This window comes from Lissotriton helveticus, chromosome 5_1, assembly GCF_964261635.1.
Source record: "Lissotriton helveticus chromosome 5_1, aLisHel1.1, whole genome shotgun sequence".
Taxonomy (NCBI): Eukaryota; Metazoa; Chordata; class Amphibia; order Caudata; family Salamandridae; genus Lissotriton; species Lissotriton helveticus.
Window position 1 is genome coordinate 160,474,299 of NC_136065.1, and position 16,614 is coordinate 160,490,912.

Consider the following 16,614-nt stretch of genomic DNA (forward strand, 5'->3'; position numbering starts at 1 on the left):
TGCGGCTGCAACAAGATCTATGTTGGTAGCACCAAGAGAGCTCTAAAGATCCGCATCCAGGAACATGTCCGTGCAAGACGTAATGGTGACATGAGGTACCCCATGACCTTCCACATGCAGGAATACCATAAAGACACAGATAACATGTGGTTTATGGGCATTGATCATCAACCTATCCACCCAAGAGGAGGAAATAGGGAACTTGCATTAAGACAACGGGAGGCGGGCTGGATATGTAGACTACGATGCATAGAACTCGGTCATAACACCGAGGATGAGCTACATCATTTCCTTGCTTAGCCCGCTTAATCTGATCCCCCTCCCTTTTCTGCTCATGTTCGCCACACAGATGACGCCTCTTTCTGTGCATTTAAACAAATTCAGGATGACATGTCCCCATACTCTGAAAGAAGATCCAAACAATGGACTGCCAACTTGCAAATAGTGAACCTGTAAATACCCCTTTCCCTTCTGGAAGCATATTTGTAAATAGCCCCACTTAACAATGGCACTCGGTTTCCCTTCCCGCTTATCATGGCGGGCATTCAAAAGGTCCCAAACATTGTTGCACATCACTGTTGTCTCTTTTCTGTCCTTCTGCACCTTGCTGTCCTCCATTTCTTTCTTCTTGCATGAACTAGATGCTCCTCAATTACCCGGGCTCTAGGGCTATAAGTTAAGTAGGCTAAGATTAATGCTCACCTTACTCGGATTTAGTTGGATATAATCCCATTCGACTGGAGACAGAAAACCTGAGCAGATGTCCTTAAATTGGACTCATTTTATTGCGGTTTCAAGGTCCATAACATTGTCGCTTCATTACCTTGAAACTACACCCTTTGTAATGTTGCATCTTCTTCCAAATAATTTATTAATCCTAGTTTATCTAATTAGGATTAAGGAGACTTCACAATATATGTCCTTTTGTTTCCGCTTAGGGCTCTACATCATCTCTGCACTGTATTCCAATAGCAATACTTGCCGATTACATCACCAGTGGGAACACAGGCAAAGATGGCCGCCGCAATTCCGTCCTATTTTCCATCCTTCACACTATGGTATATGTCACCCCTTCACAACATGCCCTCGTTCCTCTTTCATTACAAACTAGATTTTCCGTCCCTCCACTTCGAACAAGCTCATCATTCAGCATCACGCGCGACCGCATTCGATATTCATTCTAAAAACTTTCTTTCGCCATGCTAATGCGTTTATATTATACATGGCTGGTCACAGTAGCTAACCAGCTATCCCGGGTGCCGAGAAGGGCGGACACCCACGGAAAAACGGGCATTAGGTAGGGAGGAGTGTACACATATACGCTCCGCTTAGCCATTCCAATATGGCCGCCACCACTGCACATGTTGACATCGCGCATTCCCAACACCCAGCGCTTCCGCGTTGGTGCGTTGGCGCGTTTTTGTCAGGTGCAGACCCTTAACATAATTGCTCACGCTATATAACAGACACGATGGGCTTACAATATTCGAACTCGACGTCGCTGTGGGTGTTGCGGTGGGACGAGGGCTGTGGATGGGCGCCGGCCGTTTTATCAGGAACGGTGAGTTTGGTTACAAATTCTGTAACCTGTTCATCCCCTCTGTTAGGATCCTATGCAGTATTGGCCCCTAGTAAAGGTCCTTTCCTGAATTATTCTTCCAGTAGGTTTTGTCTTTGCTCAAGACTAAGGTTATTACTGCCTATCAATGTATTTCACTTAAGGGGATTTGCACTCTCACAAAAGGTTTCCTTATACTTTGGAAATTTTCATCCTGCCAAGGACCCTTGTCCAGCAAACTAAAATAGCTACTCCATCACTACTTTCTTAATATTGTTCATACAATTGGACCAACAACCTGGGGCTGAATATCTCTGACTATGTTCACAATGGTCACATACAACTATGTAAACTTATACAGAAATGTATTTCTATGTTCTATTAGTTGTACCCAATTATAAGACAGCAATTTACCCGTTTTTCACTTGACAGGCCTGCTGGAACACAGTGCCTACACCCTCCTCCCTTGGACAAATAGGACCTTCAGTCCACTACTAGATCCATAAACCACCCAGGTAAAAACTATGTCATATCAATTCATCTCCTTTCTCACTTTCCTTTTGCTAAGATATGTTTGCAATTCCTTCGCTTTCCAAATCAAATTGCCTTTGCATAGGGTATGACCCTGCTTTCCTTCTTAATGTCTTTCAGTAGATGGCTTAAGACAGACACAAAACTAAGGTGGCAAGACAGTTTACACCACCCAGGAACTTTGATAAGCACTGCCTTCATCGCCCATTAACATGCTTACAGTAAGTAGATAGTAGCAAAGGAACGTTAGACTTAATGACAGGGTTTTCAATGCCCCCCCTTACCTGCTGCTAAGTCATATCAAGCACTGCTAACTTTATCGCGTAACAACACAATGATATACCTCAAGATGGTTATTTCTCCATTTTCATGTCCCCGCTAAGGTCCAAATCTGTTAATTCGACATGGGAATGAACTAATTTACATCAGGATTACAGTATCTGGGAAGGCGCCCCTTGGACCCCGGTTCCTCTCACATTTTCTCCAAAAGCGACGTATCATAAACTTAAAGGTAATTGAGTATTGGGTTCGGTGTAACAATGGTATTTAATGCTGGGCGTAGTTGGATCCTTATTTCTCCGGTCCCCTTCTAATATGGAACTAGCCCACTCCCCATACGGGGTTTTCTCTTGTTGTGCTCTCTTCATCCTTTTCTCTTTCTCTCATTCTGGTCCCTTCTTGTGCCACATGTACAAATATTGGCTTAGCACACACCGCATGCCTTTTGTACATATCCATCCCCCGCTCGATAAAATCGTTTGTTTGAAATGCAAACACTCTATAAAATGATCCCTTGTAAATGTAAATAATGCTTATCTTAACTGTAAATAAGGTTTATACACTTGTACATATCCCTAGGTTTATATGTATCCCCTAGTTCATAGATTGTCTGTGGGCTGACGCCTTAGGATCAATGAATGCATAAGCTCCATGTCTATCGTAGGAATGTTTTTAATATGTTTGTTGTTGTACATGTTGTTAGATTGGAAGTTAATCTTTGTATATAAAAATTGATTGAATGTTTATGTTTTTTACCGACAGCCCTGAAGAAGTCCCAGCTTGGGACGAAACGCGTTGGCTGTATATGTTTCATTGCAAACTGAAAATTAAAGTTTAAAAGAAGACTATCAACATTTCTTTGTGAAATATTTCTTCATCGTGCTTAAATACTATTTTCACTTATTGTCTTGCTTTTTGTGGTGCACCTTTGCGGTTGTTTTATTTGCACCAAAATTCCCTAGGGAATAGGCATAGTGATGATGGGTGCCATCCAGTGTGCACACAATCCCCTTCATTAATTCAAGGGTTAACGAATATTACGGGGAGAAAGTTAGTCAGGTGCTGACTCTAGGAAGGGTCCATCATTATATTTTGTTGCTTACCCCAGTGCACAATGTGTTTGAAACAAAGTGCAAGCAATACATAATTAGACCTACATATCAACAACGCAAAGTTTTGAAGGATAACACACTCAGTGCACAGTACATTAGAAACAGCGTACAAGCAATACATAATTGAACCTATATATCAACGATGTAGGCAATAAGTCTAGATTTTGTCCAGTCACTAACAGAATAGTACGCTTGTACGTGTTATCATGTTATAAGGGCTGTCATGTAGATGAGAAAGATATTGCTCAGATATACCCAGTGAGGATATTTATAACGCTGTCCATGTGATATCATCATAGTCGAGTCTGGATAGCACCAGTGATTGGGTGGCTTGTTTGAGGTCTTTGGTTGGGATGAAGGGTATTATTTTGTTGAGTAGCTTCAGATTGAGGAAGGCACTCTTTACGGAGTTCTTAATATGTTTGACCTTGTCAAGTTTTGGGTCAAGGGTGATTCCTATTGATTTTACAGAGTTGGCCAGAGTGAGATTGACGTTGAGAGCATCCATTGCTTTTAGCCATTCTGAAATTGGAGGGTTCTCTTCTTTGTTGGAGATGAGGAGGATCTCTGAGAGGCGGGTTTGGAGGTGGAGATCAGTTTGAAGATCTCGACTTCCGGGATGGGGTTGAAGGACTTCCATGTTTTTGTGCAAGGGTTGTCTTCTGTCACTCGGGGCAAGCTTTTGCAGGCGGGGCTGACGTTGATGTCCAGTGAGAGCTCAATCTTGGTGATTTTTTCTTCAAAGAAGTTGGCAAAGTTTTCGCACAGGTCCTTGGGGGCCTGCATTGAGGATTCAGGGGGCTTGGAGGTTTGTAACCTGATGATTTTGAACAGTTATGTGGGCCTGTATTTTGCGTTGTCCAGGGCGGTGCAGTGGATTTTTCGTTGTTGATATGTTTTTTGTATTTTCTTCGGGTTGCTTTGAGTTGTTCGAGTAGGCTTGTGGAGGGGTTGCTTCTCCATAGTCATTCTGTAGCTCTTAGTTGTCTCCTTTTGTTGTTAATGTCCGTGTTGAACCAGGATCTGGATGGGATGTTCCTGTTTTTTTTTGTTTCGGGCGGCTAGTTGGTCTAGAATGGATGTCATGGTTGTGTTGTAGTGATCGGTGAGTTCTGTTGTAGATAGATCATCCATAAAGAGCAAGCTCTAAAAGAGATACAGGCTAGTTGAATGGTTGACAGCCCTGGCACTAAAGGTATGCCCTCAGGCACTGTATAAAGTATATTCTGACTTTGGGGCGAAGGCAATGATCTCAGTATTTCACAATGCCTTGGCGTCACAAGCAATCCATGACTCCTCACAAGGAACAGTGATTACCTCAACTTACAAAGCAGGAGAAAGGCGGCAACCAAACATTTATAGGATTAATTAGAGAAGAAAACTATACCACAAAATAAACAGGTTTTATTCGAGGAGTGGCATCTACAACAAATATTCTGGCACTTTCTCTCTTACTTGATAAAATGAAATTGAGTCAAAATGAACTTAAACTCTGTTTAATTGATTTTAGGTCAGGTTTTTTTAACTGGTTCGAGCCAACCTTCTCTGGGTAAAATTATCAATCTGGGATATTCCTTTGGCATTATTAAAAGGTATACAACTCCCCAACATAGGTACATGGGTAAGAATAAAAATTGATGATGGCTCCACACTTTCAAGTAAATTCTACACCAGAGAGGGACTGAAACAAGGATGTGTTCTGGCCCCATACGTATTTAACTTATTTGTGGCGAACTGTCAAAGGCTCAGAGTCAAAGCACATCTGCCTAAATTCGGAAGTCAACCAATCTCAAATCTTTTATATGCGGATGATATTGTATTAATCAGCCAAACAAAAATTTGTCTCCAAACGTCTCATCAATGAACTCTCATGATATGCAATAAATAATAGGATGGAAATTCTCTGCAAAACAACTAAGGTTATGAAGATAAGTAACAACAGGAGGTACCTTTGCATTGGATACCTATATAACCAGCAGCTGGAATATGTCAAGGAGTATAAATATCTAGGTGTCTATTAACTGCCTTTTTAATCTTAAAAAGATCCGTGGTTGGCCCCTGTTTTGATACCCTGTTAAAGGTCATCACTGTTAAAGTGCCACCAACGATAACATATGACCGTAAAGCCCTCCGCAGGTGAGACACAACTTTTCTTGACACAATCATTTCTAAAATGTATAGGCATCTCTTTAGTTTACCAGTTGGTGCCTCCCCTGCCCAAATTGGTTTAGAGTTGGGGTGGACATATCAGTCAATTGCAAGGATGGGGAGGGGCTTATCTTAAGTCTTGGTATAAACTAACAGCATCTCCTGGTGATAATATGTAAAACCTTATGGTTACAGCTTTATATAAATGAGCGTGCCCCTGACTGAGTTTATCTAGAATCTATGATTAATACTCTTGGAGCACAGTTACTATGTGATCTTAACATAGCACCTGAAGCTTTAAGAAAAACTATAAATCGCTTGATGAGGAAGCAATCAGTAATTAAGGATAAGAATATATTAGCAAAAAGATCACACGGGCAGATAATTAAAATTTTTAAATGATTACAAAACCCTCAAACCACAGAGATACTTTACTGAGGGCTGGAACCAGTATATGAAGAGGAAATTTATGAAGTTCCGTTTTGGCCATTTAATTGCACAGCTACACACTTTACCCTGGCTTTGGCGTGAGACTGTAAATCCCTGCCGTGTATGTGTGATAGTTGTTGAGGATTTGATCCACCGTTTATTTATTTGCCCTAAACTTTTAATCAAAAGGAGAGCTCTCCTATGAACGCCTTTTAACCTCATCGATGCTGGTGACGGAACCACTCCGTCACCAGCCACAGACGCGCTGTATTGGTGATGGAGTGGTTCCGTCACGGCCCGGCCGCCGCGCCTGCGCGGTGCTGATTTTGCGCCTGCGTGCCGCGTTCTATTGAGCGGGCGGGGCCATGATGGAACCACTCCGTCACAAGCACAGCGCGCCCGAGGCTCGTGATGGAGTAGTTCCGTCACGAGCATGGCGGCGCCGCGCGGCCCCCTCCCCCCTAGCGCTGCAGCGGAATTACCGCCGCAGCCAAGGGGTTAACATTTGTGTCATAAGATCAGGCAGAAAAGCAGTTCTGACAAACACAAGGAGCTGATGGATGGAGCGCTGAAACTTTTCAGACACTCACCCCCAGTCAGAGATCTGGGTTGAATCCATCATCGTTCCTTAGCTCACTTCGTCACCCCAGTTCAGACCCAGCCATATGCGAATCAGTCTTTTTTTTTTTCAGAACAAATTTTTATTATGTTGTTGATGAATTACACAGGGTACACCTTCCCCCAGTGATCCATGGGACCAGTGAGCAAATAACGAGTCATCATATATAGACATTTCAATCAACATTTGGATATAAAACAACCCTCCCAACTTCCCTCCCCCTATCCTCCTTCCCGGATCCCACCCCTATCCCCGCAGAGTGTCTACATAGTCTAAAAGTAAGAATTATCAAGTCACAGGCAGTGTGTGCTCCTCATCACCCAGGTTCAACGAGCAATTATTCAACATCAGCATCCTGTGGCGCAGGTGGTTCCAGCCACAGCCCTCTATAGTCCGCCCATCGCTTCCATATCTTAAAATGCTTCCGGGGGCAGCTCCTGGCCTCGAACACCGGGCGCTCCAGTCCCATACAAAAGTCCAAACCCCTCCTCCACACTTCCAGCAAGGGGGCCCTGGGGTCCTTCCAGGCTCGAGCTATATCTCTTTTGGCCACTGTAAGACCCAGGACTAACAGGTGTCGTTTATATATGTTTCCTCCAACCTGTTCCATGATATGTAGTAGACCCAGCTGCGGCGACCGGGGGAGGTCCCAGCCCGACACCTCGGACAAGCAACTCCACACACCCATCCAAAACCTCAGCAACTTCTCGCAAGACCATACCGTGTGTATAAATGTGCCCACTGCACGCTCGCACCGCAAGCACTCAGAGGAGGCAATCAAACCCGCCCTCCACAGTCGTTCTCTGGTGTAGTAGGCCCTGTGGAGGTATTTGAATTGAATGAAGCGTAAGCGCACCGCTATCGCCGCTCCTCTCGGAGCTTCCAAGGCTTCCCTCCAGTCCTCCTCCTCAAAGGCCCCTATGTCTTCTTCCCACACAGTGCGCAACTTATCCAATGGAGAGGAGCAATGCGTGACCAGGGTCTGATAGATGTTAGAAATTTTCTTTCCCTCCAGCTCCCCCATAAACACCTTGGCCTCCAGGGGGCTAAATTCGGGCAACGAGTCCAGGCCCACTAGGTAGGGGGACAGAGCGTGTCGTAGCTGCAGGTACATAGAGAATTGGGTTCGGGGCATATCATATTCTTCTCTCAGTGCTTGGAACGACTTGAGAGTCGTGCCTTTCATGACATGCCCCAATGCCGATATGCCGATGGCATCCCAGCCCCGAAACCCTTTCAAGGACGCCAGGGCCGGCAGCCGGCCGTTCTGCCACAGCGGAGTCTCTCTCGTCAGTTTGTTCCACCACCCCATGCGGCGCAGAGCTCCATGCCACACTTGGAAAACTACCTGGGTAGCCACGGGAAGCTTCTTCCTGGTGGTCGCCGAATATAATATGGTGTGCAGCGTATCCGGCTCCGTCATGAATCTCTCAAGGGCATAGTCCGGGTCACCCCGGTCCCCATACCACCAGTCGTTGAGCACCAGCAAGTGAGACGCTTGATAATAGGATAGGATATCTGATGTCGCTAGGCCCCCACAGTACGTGGAGAGGAAGCAGGTATTTAGTGCCACTCTCGCCGCTCCTCCGGCCCAGAGAAACTGGCTCAACGCCGAGTTCACTTGGCGAAACCACTGCGGCGCTATGGGACAGGGGTGATTTTGCAATTGGTATAGGAGACGCGGGAGGGGCACCATCTTGAATATCGCCGAGCGACCATATATATTTAGGGGCATTCTGGACCATGTCTTCATATCTGACCGCACTCGGTCCCATACAGGCACCACGTTGCGCGCCCACGCCGCACCAGGTATATCAGTCAGGAAGACGCCCAGGTATTTAATACCGCCAGCCGCCTCCTGCAGCGTCGACGCCCAGGGTCCTTTCTCCTCCCGTCTCCCCAACATCCACAGCGTGGATTTCGATACGTTCAGGTGTAAGCCTGACACCTTCCCAAAAATACGCATTATTTCAAGGACTCTAGGCCCCGACCTATTAACGTCCGTAAGGAAGAAGAGGACATCGTCAGCGTAGAGTGCAATTCGGTCGGACGGTCCCATCACCCACTCAAGTCCCCGCAACTGTGCGTCCATCCGCACCCACGCCGCCAGCGGCTCCATGGCCAACGCAAATAAATAGGGAGAGAGGGGGCAGCCCTGCCTGGTACCCCGGCCGATAGGGAACGGGTCCGACACCGCACCCGCCACTCTCACAGACGCCGTCAGGTCCGTGTACAGCAGCCGTAGATAGGAGAGAAAGCGCGGTCCAAGATTCAGACGGGACAGGGGCGCTCGGAGATAGACCCAGCTAAGTGAGTCGAATGCTCTATCAATGTCGGCCAGAAGGAGCGCCGCCGGGATCCCGGCAGCTCGGGCCACTTCCACCACCACCTGCGCGCGACGGATGTTGTGCCTTGTCGCCCTATGAGGCATAAACCCGGCTTGATCAGGGTGAACTAAATCTGAAATATAGGGGAGGAGACGGTTGGCCAGGGCTTTCGGCAACAATTTCGCTTCAAAATTTAGGAGCGATATCGGTCTATATGAAGAGTGGATTTCGGGGGGCCTCCCGGGCTTACAGAAGACTACTATTTCGGCATGTCGCCAATCCGCCGGAAGGCGACCATGCTCCCTGGCCGCCTCCAAAGCCTTCCTATAGCGCGCCCCCAGCTGAAGGTGAAAAGTTTTCATGAATTCACACGGGAACCCATTAGGTCCAGGGGCCTTCCCAGAGTTCAGCTCCCCAAGCGCCATATCTAGCTCCTCCAAAGCTCTAGTCGGTCGCGACCCTCATCCGACAGCGCGCGCGGCGGGAGGTAAGCCAGGAATTTGTCTACGGCAGCCGCTGGGAGAATTTCTCGGGGGGCATACAGATCCGCATAATACTGCGCAAAGCTGGCTGCCAGATTCTCCGGGGCAGTCACGGGGTCCCCCCCGTCGTCGCGAAGCCCTGGCAGGGACTGCGCCTGGAAAGCATTCTGGCAGAGTCTATAGAGCATGGTACTGGATTTATCTCCTCATTGGTAAATTCTGCTCTGTGTGGCTAACCACAACTGGCGCGCCTCATTCAGCAGCAGGGACGTATAAGACTGCTGCGCCAGCAGCAGCTGCCCGACAGCCGCAGCCGTGTCCCCAGTACTACTCTCCTCCTCTAGATCCCGAACCCGCCTCGCTGCCTCCTCCACGTCCCGCGTACGAGCCCAGCGGGCTCCCGCACACCAGGCAATGTCAACTCCCCGGATCACGGGCTTCAGAGCCTCCCACTGGATGACAGCATCTGTTTCGGGCCCATCGTTGTCCTCCCAGTAGTGAGAAATGGCCTCTCGTATGTGCGATTTGTAGCTGTCTTGTTGCAGGTGCCACGTAGACAGACGCCATCTAAAGGGCTGCCTCTTCTTATCTAAGTGTAGGTTTAGCGCCACCGGAGAGTGATCCGATAGGCCACGTGGGAGTATGGTCGTAGAGTCCACCCTCCCTATCCAGTTTGAAGGAATGAACAGATAGTCTAGTCTGGAAAAGGACCGGTGTACAGCAGAGACATAGGAGTATTCGCGGCTATGGGTGTGGTGGTACCGCCATGTATCTATCCATCCCATCCCCTGCGCCATGCCGCTCAGTTTAGTAGGGACGTCAGCCACAAACCCTCCTCCAGGCCTATGTCGGTCCAGTCGTCCATTCATCACATCATTCCAGTCACCCCCCACAATAGCCAGTACATTTGTTATATCGGCCCAGATCTCAAACAGCTTTTCAATGAGTGCCTCTTGCAGCGGAGGTGGGGCATACACGCTACCAAAGACCATCAGCTCATCCCCCACCATACCTTTAACAAACACTAACCTACCATGGGCATCAATCCATTGCGTCTCATGTACATAGGGGAGTCTGCGATGTACCAGGACCGCTACCCCTCGAGACCCCCTCGCAAAACCTGCATGAAATACTTGCTGATAGCCATATCGCTGCAAGCTGAGGGTTTTTGTGCCTTGGAGATGCGTTTCTTGCAAGAGGAGGACATCCGCCCGCTCCCTCTTCCCTTGCCGCAATACCGCCCCTCGCTTTATTTAATCCAGCATTCCCCGGACATTCCAACTCACCACCCGCAATAGCGCGTGTGGAAGGCCTGTACCCTGGGCGTCAGCCATAATCGATTGGAAGGAAAAGCAAGGCCCTGGGCTTTTGGAGCCACACACACATAGACATTTGGAGCTGAACTTGTGTAGACACCGTGTCTAAACTAACTACCCCCCAACTGCTAACTGCCCGCAGAACACTCCCTCCTCCCCCCACCCCATACCTCAGCAACATTGAAGTACCTGTCGCGGTATAGATCGTCACCGGCCCCCAATAGGAGGTCTGGGACCCACTATCCCAAAGGATCCCCAAAACTACCCACTCAGTCCCAACTCACCCCCCGCTAACAAACCCTTCCGAACTGAGGGGCTGAGTCCGCCCTCCCCATGTCGTCCCCCAACCCGCGTCCCCAAACCACAAAGTTACTTGTTCAGCAGTAGTCTCAAGCAGCAGTCTGCATAAGCTGTCCATGTTCAGGAGGAGCGTAGCCTCCTCCCCGGAGCTTGATCGGAAGTCTGCCACATACCCCGGAGATTATGATGCCGGATTGTGGGGGTCCGTAGCCTCAGTGGCCTCTGCCGCGCCAGTCTCTGAAGGAGGATTCTTCTTGGTACGGGATCTCCAATTGCTTCTGCTACGCGACCGCCGTGGGGTCCGAGGGGGCCCCGTAGTGGAGGATGTGTCCGAGTCCCGACCTGGAGGAGTATGTACCCTGATCCGGACTGTCTCATCAGTCCAGGTAAAAACTTCTTCCGGAGTGTTAAAAAATAGGGTCTTGGACTGAAAAATCACCCGCAGGCGGGCCGGGTAAAGCAAAGCATACTGGATCTTTAGGCCCCGCAGTCGCGCCTTGGCCTCGGTGAAGGATTGGCGCTGTTGCTGTACCAGCCTGGTGTAGTCTGGAAATATCAGGATTTTGTGATTGTCAAACAGCAGAGGCTCCTTCAAGCGTGCTTGCCGCAGGATCGTGTCGCGGTCGTGATAGTTGAGCAGCTTGGCTATCACCGGTCTAGGGCGTTCCCCCACCGGCGGCTTTTGGGTCAGTGCTCGATGCGTGCGTTCTACAATAAAACAGCGCGATAGGGAGTCCGGAGGGAGCCACCCCTCCAACCAGCGGGTCAGGAAGGCCTCCATGCCGCCCTTCTCACAGTCCTCCGGAAAGCCCACTATTTCTCCGAGCACGCCCTTCTGCATCCTCAGCCCTTAGAGCAAGGCCCTTATGGATCCCTTCCATGCTGGCAATTTTCTTTTTCAGGGTCGCTACATCGTCCTCCACTCCAGTAATCCTTGTCTCTGTTTCTGTTATGCGAACCACCGCGTTGCGCAGGTCCTGGCGTAGTAGTGTAACGTCAGCGCCAACTGCCCCTATTTTTGCGTCTAGCATGTCCCTGGATTGTGTGATCGCCGCCATGAGGGTGGCGTTATCGGGGACGGGCGTCGGTGGGCTCCCGGACGCTCCGGCACTCCCAGTCGGCCCGGTGAACTTGTCTATTGTGCCTTGCTTCGAGGTGTGCCCACTGTTGCCTCCCCTCGTCATGGCAGCCTGTGAATACAGGTACGGGGTCCAGGGCGTCACGGGAGCAGTGAAGCGTGGATGTCCACCCCCAGGCCAATCTGCGTGTCCGCCTGCGTCGTCTCACCTCCTCATGCCAGTGGCACCACGATGAGTTTGCACCCCCTTCAAACCCAAGGCCGGCAGGTGTGCCACAAACAGTGCCGGGGCTGTGTTGATCGCACTGTCGGGTAGGCTTAACTGAAGGGGCCCCACCACCACGTCTTCAGGATCTTAGCCGTGGGACTAGGCCACAGGATGTAGTCTGTTACGGGGATAGCTCGTCTCCGCCCCCAGCACCACAGCATTGGCGCCCGTGATCACCCACTCCACGACCCTCCGGCGGGCTCGGGCCCCTGGGCCCAGGAGGGTCTCCTCAGCAGCCAGACAATTTCACCGAACCGGGGAGAGGCCCCAGTTCGCCGCGTAGGAAGCGCCGCTCGGTTGTGGCGGTCCGCCCCAGCCAAAGTTCTTCACCCCCCCCTGCAGCAAGCGTCGGGGTTATATGCCGAGATCCAGTGGGAGGCGGGGGGGAAAACAGGGGGAGAGGTGTTCCGCAGCCCCCACAGGCCAGTAGCGTCCCCCCGGTAAGATGCGACCGCCGAGTGGGGCCAGTATAGTCTTATCCCTCACCTTGTCAGCAGACACGGGATCGGGCCCCCCGCAGCTGTGCCGCCGGCCTCTGCTCCTTTCCCCGGTCATGTCGTGAAGCACCCTGTGATCAGTTGGGCTTTGGAAGTGCGGGCCGCCGCCCGCTTCTCTGCCACGCCGGCCGCGCCACACCTCCGCCCGGCGACCCCAAACTCGAGGTCCCGGCTTTGCGCGGGTCAGCAGGCCGCACCACCTCGGAGCCTGAGCCTCCGCCCAGCAGTCTGCTACGGCACCCAAATTGCAGCCGGGGCACCGCCGCTAGTTCCGACAGCCAACAATTCTGTTTAGGGCGTCGCAGGGTCGGGGAGACGCAGGATTTTCGCCGGATATCTGATCGGGGGGACGGAGCTCGCTTAGGCTGCGTCCGCCATATTCGCTGCCTTGGCCACGCCCCATGCGAATCAGTCTTGACCATGTTCCTCATGGGAACTGTCCATCCTGAACTGCCAAGCCATGTCTTACCTGGACCTGAAACAAGCATCCTGGGACCGGTTTTGGGGTAACACCCCTCATCAGCCAGGCTAGCCTGAATCCAGTGGCAAAGTGAACAAGGGACCCACGTCTTGGCATAGCCTGCTTCAGTACCCTGGATACATTGCTAAACTGCCAATTTATTAAATTCCTCATAAAAGTGGGACGTAAACTTAAGGCGAAGGAGGTGTCCCCCACCCTGGGATTTAATTATTAAAGAAATATTACTTCGTTCTGTATTGGTTATTGCACCTCTGAATATTTATTAATGGAATGTGATTTGTGTATACAGCGCTGATTAGAGCGATTGGGTGATCCGAGTTGCCTCATTTAAAAAATACTGTGCTTTTACCTGATTGTGTGCTAATTTAACTTGTGCTATTTTAACTTACCTGATAAACTGCTCGCACTGACTGCGGTGCCTGCCTGTTAGAGTGGACCCACCTGGAAGTCAGCACTCTAGTTTCTCTCCCGGCCCCTTCCCACCACTGCCTACAAAACACTGGATGCCGCAACTGCGCGCTGGTAATGTGATTTGCGTGTACAGCACTGATTAGAGCGCTTGGGTGATCCAAGTTGCCTCATTTTAAAAATATTGTGATTTTACCTGATTGGGTGCTAATTTAACTTGTGCTATTTTAACTTACCAGATAAACTGTTTGCTCTGACTGCGGTGCCCGCCTGTTAGAGCGGACCCACCTGGGAGTCAGCGCTCTAGTTTCTCACCCGGCCCCTTCCCACCACTGCCTACAAAATACCGGATGCTGCGACTGCACGCCAAAGGTGTGCCAAAGGCAAGCCCATCTGCCCCCGCAGCGCGGTCAGCACCAGAACCCCTGCTCGTTTTTTGAGGTATGTTTACTCTAGAAGTGAACTTATCAGGCTCAATCCTGGTGAGTGCCCGCATCCTAAACTAGAGATGAAAAAAACACACAATAATCCTAGGCACTGCAATATTTGTGGCCGGGTGACCCTGAATTTAGGTATGAACCACATGTACAGGAATAGGGAAGGGAGTTTGCCTTTTAATAATAAGCACAATAATGCCACTCAGGACAGTAGGGTTTCCCAATCCTTTGTCCTAATACAAGACATCTCTAATAAGAGTCTTAGATCTATCAGCTGCTTTTTAATCAACGCTAGGTCAATGACCAGACATAAACATGATCTAGAGTGCTTGATTCAAGTAGAAAACCCAGACCTGGTTTTGCTTACAGAAACCTGGGCAAATGAAACAAGTGATCCTGACTGGAACATTGTAGTACCGCCTGGCTACTTTGTTGCGAACATCGATAGGATGGGGGCAAGGGTTTTTTTGGATTGCATTAATTTATCGATCCTGCTACACGGTGAAAACTGTGCCAGAACCATCATTAGATGCCGAAGCAATGTCTTTTAGTGTGAAAAACAATCACCGTGAACTCTTCCCGGGGCTACTGATTTATAGTCCACCAGGGTCCAGATCCTCTTTTATCACCTCCCTTCAGACTCATCTGGAATCCTGCTTAAATACTGACTCCTTTATGGTGTTAGGTGATTTTAACGTTCAGATGGAAGTTGATAACAATTCTGACACAATAGGCCTGACTGACAATTTAGCCAGTTTCGGGCTGACTCAAATTGTTCGGGAACCCTCACATCAAGCAGGCCATACACTGGACGGGATCTTTACAAATAATGAACTTATTGAAGTGAAGAGTACACAACCTCTACTTTGGTCAGACCACCATGCAGTTCACTTCAATGTTAAGGTTCTAGACTCCAACCACTGGCGAAGGAATAGAGCCTCATTGGTCAATTTACGTCCTTGGAAAACAATAAAACAAGACTTGATCATAGCTCTGAAGGAGAAGCCCCCAACCTCTATAGACTCCAATGAGGCGGCAACTAATTTTGACAACCGGATTAACCAGGACGTAAATAAATCGGCACCGGAAGTGACAATGCAGGCTAGGAGAAGGCAAGTGTCATCTCCCTGGTATTCAGTTGAGCTTAAACAATTTAAAATCAAATGCAGACATAAGGAACGCATTTGGAGATCCAAATACAGCACGGCACATAAGAAAGATTATTGCTTAGCCTTAGAGCAATATAAGTTGGCAATAAAACAAGCAAAGACAGCTTATTTTACTTCTAAAATTCAGGAGGCCACAAATTCCTCTAAGGAACTATTCAAAACAGTGACGGCCCTGTCGAGCTGCCCGCGAGATACTGTTTTTGTTCCGGACCAAAGTTTTGTGGACAAATTGGCGGTCTACTTCCAGAACCATCTATAATGAACTCCTGAAGTGAGGGGAAGAAAACATCCAGAGGGTCATGAAGAGGAGACATTCCATTGCAGCCTAACTCAGTTCTCTGTTTTAAGTGAAGAGTAAGTGGTAGATTTATTGCTGCAAACTAAATCAGGGTCCCCACTTGATCCTTGGACCCCACACATCTTACATCTGGTGCCGGAAGAGGTTTGTTCATCCTAGACCCCACTATTAAACCGAGTCAGGTGTCTTCCTTTTGTGTTGGAAAAAGGCCTGTGTTTGACCTATTTTTTTTTAAAACACGCTCGACCCCCTAGAGGCTAAAAATCATCGCCCGATCTCCTGTCTACCTCTACCTTCCAAAATCTTAGAGAAGGCCATGAATTCTGAGTTAAAGACCTATTTGGATCTACATAACATCCTTGATTCCACTCAGCATGGCTTTAGATCTCGGCACTCTACAGAGTCTGCCCTGATCATGGCGACAAAGGAGATCCGTAAGGTGATGGATGGAGGTGGTAGGGCCCTGATACTGCTTGACCTTACGGCAGCCTTCGATACTGTAAATCATGCGGTATTAATACGAAGGCTGCAGGCCGTCGATATCAGTGGTAAAGCCCTGGCCCTTTTTTTTTTTATATTTATTTTTATTATTATAACACAAGAGAAGAAATATACATATCAGGCGTCAGTAAACGAAACACAGCACAGCTGCGGGTGGGCAGGTGAAGCACAAAAACACCAGACAGTCACGAATATCAAGAAAATCAGTTCCAGCAGAGGGCTGGGGCAAAGCAGTTAAACAACAGTGACCGCAGGCCGTCCCCGGCACCACCCATCCACCAGAAAAACAGGATTCACGATGCATATAAGTGACACCCAGATATGATGAGAAATACAGGAGAATACGCCACAGCTCTTGCGAGAAGAAGGAAAAGGG